Source organism: Lactuca virosa, chromosome 5, assembly GCF_052849685.1.
Source record: "Lactuca virosa cultivar CGN04683 chromosome 5, Lactuca_virosa_CGN04683_v6, whole genome shotgun sequence".
NCBI lineage: Eukaryota > Viridiplantae > Streptophyta > Magnoliopsida > Asterales > Asteraceae > Lactuca > Lactuca virosa.
The window spans coordinates 372,209,944-372,220,927 of NC_136430.1; the positions used below are offsets into that span (position 1 = coordinate 372,209,944).

The window sequence follows — 10,984 nt, forward strand, 5'->3', positions numbered from 1 at the left end:
AGCACGAAAAACCACTCTAGGTTACAACTCCACTTGCTCTGCTCTCTCAAAATGGTATCACCAAACTCAAGCAACTCTACCCCCTCTCGGGTATCTAACTACTCTCTCAGTAGGCTCCTCGAATGCTTATCTAGGTATCTCTCCTAGATTACTCCTCTACTCAAGTTCTCTCTAAAAGATCTCTGTTGGACACTCTTACTCCGCACATACTCAAAGCACATCACAGATAGCAAAATTCCTAGCCTAAGGCATCACAAATCAGGCAACTCTAGCCCTAAAATATGAAATACCTAGCATATCTTCTAGCATGCATCTCTAATATCTCAATAATAACTCATAACACAAATAAGTAAGGGTATTTTGGGAAATCACCGTTCGGGCTCTGGCTGACTGTACACACTGTTCCTTCTCGTTTTTCTATTAGAAACACTTGCTTGTTTAAGAAAAATCATTTCTTTTGAAACTTTTCTCAAATCCTCAGTTTGAGTCCAGATATACCCGTAGGTGCATCCGAATCCCTCAAACCAAGGCTCTAATACCAACTTGTAACACCGTAAATTTTCAACAAATTTTTCATTTTTAAATCACATGATTCTCGTAACACATTTCATAAAAATCTCATTTGTTTAATTTACAAAATGCAACCCCATGTTTGTTTGATTAATAATCCAGGATCCTCGAAACATAACTCTTTCTCTGGTGTGTACAATCAACCGGTGCCTTCCCGCGATCCTGAGAAAAACTTGAAACACATAACACATAACACGGTAAGCACGAAGCTTAGTGAGTTCCCCAAATTACCAGATATACACATTAGCCACTCGAGGCTATAACTCTGTAAGACCCTCCGGTCAATGTGTCTCAGTGGGACCCTCCAGTCCCACAACTTTGATGGACCCTCCGGTCCTAACTCTGGGACCCTCCGGTCCTAACTCTTTAAGGCTCAACATAATGTACAGCATAAATCACAAAGACATAATGTAGTAATATCACAGTACTCAAATAAACACATAAGACCCTCTGATCACACATAGATACCACTCTAGGTAAAGTATAGTGAGAAGACTCACCTTGCAAGAAAGCAAGCAATTATCCTCGAACTCGAATCTCAAACTAGCCACCGCCTAACACATAGGATAAATATCTCTAATTAATACTCGATTCTCGACTCTAATTAACCAAATGTTATTCATCTCTCTATAACTCTTGAATTGGGTAAAAGACCATTTTACCCCTCCATGGTCTCCATTACTCATGTTGACCAAGCCCTAAAGTCATCAGAAGTCAAACTCGAGTCAACAATCCATTTTTGACTCGACTCGCCGAGTGCACTCTTGCGACTCGTCAAGTCCCCTCATTTCCTCAGAAGTCTCAAGAAGGTCCAGCTCAACTCGTCGAGTTGACCCCAAACTCGCCGAGTTATCGCACGATAAAGCTCATCGGGACAAACCCTCACCGACTCGTCGAGTCAACTCACGGAATCGGCGAGTTACTTCGATCTGATTTTTCATTCAGACGTACAAGGCCAGATCTACCACACTAGACTCTAGATCTAGCCCTTAAATGCACAAAAGTTGCGTAAAGTATCGACCTTTACATTCATGCATGGCATATATGCCCAAAATGCCAATACAAAGTCTAACAAAGGGTTAGGTGCTCAAAGTCTGGTCTCTAGCTCAATAAAGTTCATGTCTTTGGGCTCTCAAGACCCTCCACACTTCAGATCTGAGGTTTCAACCTCAAATCATACATAAAAGGCTCAAAGACTCTAAGCAATGGAAGAAAACCCTAGAAAAACTCCCATTTCAAGATCTCCCTAGAAGATGATCAAGTCGGCATATTTAAAAGAATCCACCAACATCCACCAACTTAGCTCCTCACTTACTATCTAGCTCTAATGGCGATTAGGGTTTTCTCTCAGGGATGTAGGGTAACTGGTGAGGCGCAAATGGGGCTATAAGTTCCCTTATATAGGCCCCAACCCCGGGAAATTAGGGTTTCTCTACTTAGCACCTACTCGGCGAGTCGGCTCTCTGACTCGTCGAGTCCATTCATTAATCCCACATGGACACTCGACTCTACTCGACAAGTTGGACTCACAACTCGCCGAGTCACTCCATAAATCTCAAGATTAATCACAATAATATACCTAAAAGTCCGGATGTTACACTTAATAAGCATTTAGCATGTTTTGCTGAATTTTAAGAGGTACATCCCTTAAACCAGCATTTACAACAACTTTATGGATAATAAATCTTATCCGGTCTCCTTCACTTATCTTCAAATTGAATGGGTCAAATATGGACCAATATTCCTCAAAGTTCGACCAATTGATTCGGTCAAGAAGAAATACACATTATATTTTCCTATTAATGGAGATAAGATTGATATGCAGGAAATCCTACGCCGACCACCGTTTTCTTCCTGCATCCCAATAAATCCTGAGCGCCTCCCCTCATTTTCTTATGTGAATTTAAGTTTTGAAATACAAACTCTCCATCTAGGTTCGTCGATTTCTTCAAATTTCTCACTTACCACTATCGCCTTCACGTTGAAGCTTTACACAGCCGTGCGCTTTCTCTCCAATAACACTAGATCGAACGTTGTTGCTTCCATCTCGATGTCTGAAGCCTAATCGAAGCCTCCACCACCACCTTCATTGAATCCCCAGTAAATATTGATTTATTTTGCTCGATTTTGTTGAATTGATACGTCCTTTTGATCGAGTCTACGTTAAATGGTGATATTTCCCCAAATATGAATGGATTATGGTTGCTTCCCTTATATCCGACATCCTTTTCTAACTTCTCCACCGTATATGGTCTCCGTCTCTTTCTCTCTCATCCTTCTTCCATCTCTCTGCTCCCTCTAATAAGAACCCTAAACGTGACCATCTACCTCCATTTACCACCATCACAAGAATATCATTACCACCACATAGTAATCATGACTACTGAGCAGCCATGGTAACCATCGTTTCTCAAAATGGTCAATGCTCCCAATTTTGTAGTATTTCCCCACACAAACCCTAATCCATTTTTCTCTTTCACACAAATACGATGAGTGTTTTTCTATAAATAATTTTGATTGTAGTTTCTTCTGATCATTTCGTTTACTGTTTCGATTGGTTGCAGGTGATTAGATATATGGTGGCTTGAAGACGAAAAGTTTCTTCATTTGTTCTTCTTCTTTATACTTTTACGTTTCATCCACTATGTTCCTTGACATCCATTTTTGTTTTGCTTCTGATTTCATAATGGTTTTTCTTTTTTGATTTAATAGGTTCGAGCATAATAGTCAGAGATAACTAAGAGGTAAACCCTTACCATTTGATGTTTTGATTTTATCTTTGGGTATCCAATCATTTGTAGTTTTTGATTGGCAGGTTTACTTTTATCTTTTTTTCGTGGTTTTACTCCGGTTCATGAATCTTTTCATTCTCTTGATTCCAACATCATCTGCTTTCAGGTCCCTTTTCCATCTTTTGCACATGTTCTCTTGAAAAAAGGCCGCATAAGTTACTATGGTAAGTAGTGAAAATGTTCAAGGTTAATGAGAATAACAACTCATCTGTTACAAATCAAACATGAAAAATGACAGTCTTTATCAGATTATACTTATATATGGTCGAGATATGAAAAACAATTATCGGTAAGCAATTAGTTTTGAATGTTTTCATTACTTGTAGATAGATCCCTTTTCAACTGTAATGATAAATTATCTATGTTTCTAGGTGATGGAAATGAATATGGTCTCCAATCGAGTATGATGATGCAATTATCATCCCAATTTCCAGTAATCAAACTTTGTTTTAGGGCGATTCTTTTTTCTACCAAAAAAAAAAGACTTAGAAGTTATGACCCAGCTACCTTACTTATTATCTAATTTAAAAAACTGAATTTTTGTGACTTTTTATCAAACCGCCCCTTATTGTTTGGGGATCGATCATCAGAGGTTCATTCAATCCTATCTCGAATTAGCATGTATTATATATACTGCCAGTCTCCCTTCCCTGCTGATGTTTCAATTATTGTTTTTAGAGTTTGATGTTTTATTGGATATATATGGGAGATACTTGTGATGTTGTATATGCCATCGTCCATCCACTCCATTCTTACCTCACGTAAATCTACAGTAAATACCTCATTATACGGTATGTTTAAAAAATCAAACTATTAAATTATTTTAATAATAATTGTATGCGGAACACTTTGATTTCTACATCTTTAGAAATTATCGAAGGCCTCTGTCATTCCATGGTGTTGGTGTATATACATAATTCACAATCAAGTATTCAGTTATATCTCTAAATCTGAATTACAAGAAAGCCTTGGTCATTTACACATCTAATCTAGGGGATGAATTTCCTAAACCATATATAGATTGGGTTATGTCACTGTATGCCAATTGTGATAACAGTTTATTAATGTAGTTCATCTAAAATACTTACTTCTCTTCAGGGCAATACACTTCCACTTTTATGTTTTCCCTACTTCATGTGAATGATGCAATGTAGATAGATGCTTCTATTGAAAGGATTACAATGTTTTTTTTCCATATTCTCCCTATTTTTGGTTTGAGATTTTTTGTTGGTATTGCCATGTTTTGAAATTCTTATATATACATAATTTTATGGTCTCATTACATTGGCTTTAACTTTTATTTACTCTCATTTTTCAAATCAAGTATCACGTGTCAGGGGCGATCCATCTGTTGGTCAATGGAATATGATCGTTCTGGTAAAGTTTTACTCTTAAGTCATAAATCATGTGACCGCCTCTTATGGTTGAAATTAAGAACTTGATTTAAATAAGTCTCTCATATTTAATCCATATCTATTTTTCTGGAGATTCTATCCTAAAGTTTGAAATCTTATGTGTATGCTTTGATTTAGCTACTAATGAGGCTGAAAACGCATTACATTTTATATCTCTTTGGGTCCCTTACCATCATTATCTCCTTTCATGAACTTCATATTCTAAAGAAAAATTGACTCAATCTCCTACTTTTGCAGGGGTTAATCAAACTCAGTCTCCCTTTCTTTTGTAGGGGTTGAATGGTTTCACCTGGTGTGGTTTCAACAAAAAACTCAAGATAAAGTGAAAAAATGGGATGATGATATTCGATTGTGGTATCCTCTATGCAGATGTGAACCAGACTCTCACTCACATCTTTTCTTTGATTTAACTTCATCACTATCTTCTTGTCACACATCGATAGGTTCCCACCCCAGCTCTTAGTTCACTATTTTTCTTTTGCCAAATATACGCGGAAAAGAATAAAGAAAATTGATATTGATTTTAAGGATTCTTCTTGGATATCTTTGGGTATTAAGCTTTAAAACGTGCTGAATGGTAAAAATATTATTAATATATTTATTTGATGACCTTTTTGTTTTGCTTCAGCTGGTAGCTTCAAGTAGTAATGGTTGTTCATGTGCTTCCATGTCCATTCCTTAGCAATTGGTTTTCTTCTTTAATAGCAATATATTTTTAATCAATTTCCTATTAATACCTTTACCTTGATATATTATTAATTTATGCAGTGAGTTCTTATGATGAAGAAAGTGTGGAAGCGTTCTCTTTGGTATCTCTTTGTTGTTATCCTTCCCAAGTCGACAGGTCTTGGAAGAGGGACACTAACTACTTCTTAGAGGCAATTTAGTAAGTTCCCTTTCAATCCATGGGGGATTTGGGGTTGTTTAATGAGATTACCGAAATTATATATAAAACTATTAAAAAATTATGGATTATTTAAACCATAGTTTATTTAAGGATTGAATGTAACAAATTATCATTTTTACCATCCTATCTGAATTTATACATTAGAATATAACAAATTTATCATTTTATACAATGTTCCCATAGAACTATTAAAAATAGGGTAAGGTGTTTGAATGGTTAAAATACAGTTTAAATTTAATAATTAATACTGTAAATAATCTTTTTATGTTTAGTTTTAAATGGAACTTTTGTCTTAAGACATTAACTTTTTAAATGAAAAAGGGATGTATAGACATTCTCATTATGGTTCATACAACATTACACATATTTCAACATTTGAATTACAAAGATAATGGTTCATACAACATTACACATATTTCAACAGTTGGATTGCAAAGATAAGTAGAATTAGAAAAAGCTAGGTATTTGAAAATTTTATGTTTGGACCTTATGGTCCTAAGAATTTGGAACGTACTTCTTGTGGATTGGACCATGGTTCAATTGTCCTTTTCGTGTGAACACCCTTGTGGATTGGCTCTACCACTAATAGTAGCGTATTTATCTTTTTAACCAATAACACCGCCACAAGCTCTGCCGCCTATACCACCACATTCGCCTTTAGCATCTCTACCTCTGCACCTCTCCCCAATTTTCTACATTACCGTTAAGATTTAAACTCCAATAGGAGGCTAGGAGCGGTGATAGGTGGTGTTCAAATGGGGGCAGTCGGAAAACTTATCCAGAAAACTCTGAAGATTGTCTCACCAAACCCTAAATGGGTTGTAGCTCTGTGGATCTGCACTTCACTTCGTCGATCTTTATGATTGAGATCAACTCTCTAATTCCTTTGGGTAGTGCTGCTGGAGAAATGCATCACACCCACCGACCACCATGACTCAATCTCTTCATCTCTCAAGTTCTGATGCCCGCCATCACCATAGTCTCCGGCAGAACCCTTGAATGTCGCCATCATCTCAAATATATACCTCGATTTCTGGATCTGGAGGGGATAGTGAAATGTATTTCAACTCGGAGCCTCCACCGCCACCATGCCTTCAACTGGTAAATTGGTTGGAGAAGACGAAGGAGCAGAAGCATATGGGTTCAGGTGGAGTTTTATTCCTCACAAATTCTCTTGTTCTACACTGATTTCCTTTTAGATGAGAAATAAGAGAAATTGGAGACGGAAAATGGTTTTAAAGAGGAACAATGGTGGTGGCTGATCCGGAGAGAATCTTTTTTCCGACGGTGGTTTTCGGTGATGAACAAGAGGGGAAAGAAGTCTTTGAGACGAGAGATGAAGAAGAGGTGTATAAGGGTGGGGCCTATTTCTTTTATTAATAGATTAATAATGGAAGCCATTTTTTAATTTAAAATAAAATAAATAATAATAAACAACTTAAAAATAAATCAAAAATAAATAGATAACGGCAAAATAGACATTTTATGTCTGGTAAACTATTTTAGGGACGAAACGTACAACTTTTAACAATATAAGGGACGATTCGAGTTAATTTTTGAAAATAGGGACTAAACGCGCAATTTGGCACTTGGACCAGAGACGAATCGTGTAATTTACTCTAAACAATAATACGACCTAGGGGAGACCATGGTGTGGTTTCTGACCAAAGCTTAACCGAAAACCGTAGATATCGATTTTTTTATTTTCAAAATCAAAAGCACCCTTTACCTATATACCCTTAAACCTCAAGCGTAAACACTAAACATAAAGCTATGCCTTAAACCATGAGCGTAAACCATATACCTTTAAGGAAACTATTCGCCCAAAGGAGCGTGTAAACCCTATACCTTCAAGGAAACTATTCGCCTAAAGGAGTGTAAACCCTATACCTTAAAAAAATCTATTCACCTAATGGAGCGTAAACCATATATATTCAAGGAAAACTATTCGCCTAAAGTAGATGTAAATGGGTAAATACGTTATCAATATACATACCTTCAATGAAACCATTCGCCAAATGACAGTTTCTGTTAGCATGACTCTTATTAATAATTGTTTAGATTTTTTTTTTAAACAACAAATCTAACGTACTCCTATACTACACCTTAAGTTCACCTATGTCCACGACAGGACTTGAACCATTAACCTCAAGGAGGGAGGGCAATACAGGATACCGCTAGACTATAAGCTCTTTGGTAATAATTGTTTAGATTTATTTTGAAAAAAAAAATATTCGCACCCGTCGCTTAGCGCGGGTAAACGGCTAGTATATATATATATATATATATATATATATATATATATATATATATATATATATATATATATATATTTCATGATATAAGTACTAGGAGTAGAGCGTCATAGTCTTCCCAGAGATAAAATAAGACTAACACAAAAGACCTAAGTTAATTAAGATGGATATTGGGTTGTATCTCCTTAAGAATACGTGTAAGATATACACAGTAGGGTATAACTCTGACATTCGTCCCTGGTCCAAGAGTATGGATTAGGTATAATCATCTACCACTGGTCCGAGAGTATGGATTAGGCATAATCATTTTTTCTTGATATGCGAGTATATATGGATCAGGCATAATCATTTGTCCTTGATCCGAGAGTATGGATTAGGCATAATCATTTGTCCTTGTTCCTATAGTATGGATTAGGCATAATCATTTGTCCTTGTTCTGAGAGTACGAACTAGACATAGTCAATCGTTCTTGATCCGAGAGTATGGATTTGATATAGTTATTTATTCTGATTCGAGAGTATGGATTGGGTAAGCATTCATTTTTGAATCCGAGAGTATGGACTATGTGAGGATCGACGAGATGGGGTGGATTGCTTACAAGAGAGATATTTGTGTATGGCGAGTTTTGAGATATATATATATATATATATATATATATACACACGGTATAATATTGTGGGATTGAAATCTCTATGTACTCACCAGGTTTTCCAACCTAACCCACTCAACTTCTTTGTATCACAGGTAACACTACAAAGGTACATGCACAATGAGAGATTCAAGGAGATGTAGACCGTTAATAAGTTGAGACATTGTAAGTCTCCGTTTATGCTTATGTTTTGTATTAGTTATGACATCTTGGGTTTTAAAAATATAAACAAAACATATTTCTTCGAAAATGCTTTAATAATATTATTATATTGTTTTTGGGACAAATTCTGCATAATTAATATTTTTATACTCTGATTCAATAAGCAAACACAAACCGGTCTTTTATGGCCGTAAAAATGGAGATGTCACATTGATAACCCCTCACACAAGCTGCACATCAACCGCTCGTAGAAATGCCCACATGAAATTCTTCACCTATATTCATTGGTTCCTTCTATGAATGTGAGTGTTATGTTTTGCTAACTAGTTCTAACATATGGTCCGGGCAATTATCGTTCGACATCTAAACTTCGATCATCTATGGATCAGTATGCTTCAGCCACTATGGTTCGGTACATGTGGGTTGCGCATCTATGCTTCGGTCATCTACGGACCGGCATGCTTCGGTCACTATGGTTCGGTACATGTGGGTCGGGGCATCTATGCTTCAATCATTATGGTTCGGTACATACGGTTGGGCACCAATGGTTCGATATATATGGTTCGACCACCTATGGTTCAACTCCTTTACTGACGTGAATAAGGTCTCATACAAAACACATATCCAACACTAATCCTATCTTTCTGATACCTAATTATTCAAAGTTGTACCTACACCAACCTTTTAACATTACTAAGGATACAAAAATATTAGATGATAGTTGATCTCAAAGTATTTTTAAGTTTGATCGGGTCTTCAACATTTAGGGAAAATCAAATAAAATTTTCATCTGGCCCTATCCAATCCTTATAGAACCCACAAGCACATGATTCCTCAAACTCATTCTTCACTTCCATATGTAACCCTATCAAATTGTGTGCGTAAATTTAGAATCTAAGCAAAGACTTTTGTTGGTATTATGAAATATCAGCTCAACAACATCGTTGAAGTACTCATTCAAATTGGGTAACAATTTTTTTTATGAACAAAGCTACTGAACTTGATTAATAGAGTGCAAAAGCAATCAAGTGTGTGTAATTGAGTGCTATACGTCGACACATATCCCTTTTTAAGTAGCTATCACAAAAGAGAAAAGGTTGCAGCGTGACGCATGCGGTAACGAAAAGTAAAGTTATCAGATTCATAACATTTTAATGCTACAAGCCAACTATACTGTATTTCTGCATATCTTAACATCGAAAGGCACTTATACTCTTTGGTGAAGAACTCGCACAAGGAACTATTGGACATACTTTGATAAGACTCCAATGTTTTTGGAGAATATATTGAGGAACGATCATCCTGAATGTGATAAGAGCGCCGATCAAAAATTCATGTTTCCATTTATCACCTTATCCACCCATACCCCAGCAGGAATCACACACGCCAAGAGAAGACTGTAAACCCGGTTTTTCACAAGATTCTATATAAACAGAAATATATGGGATTCCGGTTTTATCCAGTCTTATTCAAAGAGATCCTTTCTCCAAAGAACCTTGCCAATGGAGAGATCGTAGTTCTCTCACAGTAGATTGGTGGTACAAACTTTTTGATCATCTTCATTGAAAAATCAATGCTTCACCCTTCCATGAGCCGAGCTAAGCTACTTTCTCACAAAACACTTCACACTTCAAACCATGTACTACATCACAAAAATTTTAAGGTACAATTTTACATATTTAATACGATTATTTATGATAAACGAATGCAAATTCGCATGAATAAAATGTAAATTGTATCACATGTAAGTCACTGGTAAAAACAATTCAGATATTTCGAGTGCAGCAGTACTTTGGGAGCAGCTTTGGATGCATATTATAAGCTTAATGGAGCTAAAACACTTGAGGAAGTTCAAAGCTAGGTTGGATTTGCTGAAAATGATGAGTTCGCATCCGAAACTCGCATTTTATAAAACTGTGATCGTGCTTTTCATAAAATGTGATCACATTTATGCATCAAGGAATTGTTAGACCAAAAAATTCATTTGGAGTCTTTTTGGAAAAAATTCAATTATATATTCCCAGAATGTGATCACATTTTTCCTTCGATGTCTTAAAAAGTGATCAAAATAGCAACGTACTTCATTAAACGAAGTTTCTAAGATTTTTGCTACGATCACATTTTTTACTTTCTTGCTTTGGAAGTTGTTGGCTCGTATATAAAGGCTCCCTCTGTGATCAGTTTAAACCCTGGACGTTCCCAAACGACGAAAACAATTTTCGAAGGCAATCTTT

General features: G+C 36.2%; 1 long non-coding RNA gene across 2 annotated transcripts; it reads left to right on the forward strand.

Moving 5' to 3' along the window:
- The first annotated feature begins 2,417 nt into the window (after positions 1-2,417).
- LOC145116683 (uncharacterized) lies at positions 2,418-8,737 on the forward strand. 2 transcript variants are annotated; one of them, XR_013712255.1, is made up of 4 exons: positions 2,418-2,966; positions 3,135-3,314; positions 3,469-5,663; positions 8,684-8,737. It is a non-coding gene; the product is annotated as an uncharacterized LOC145116683 (long non-coding RNA). The 2 variants fall into 2 exon arrangements; XR_013712254.1 differs by having other exon boundaries at positions 2,418-3,314.
- The last annotated feature ends 2,247 nt before the right edge of the window (positions 8,738-10,984 follow it).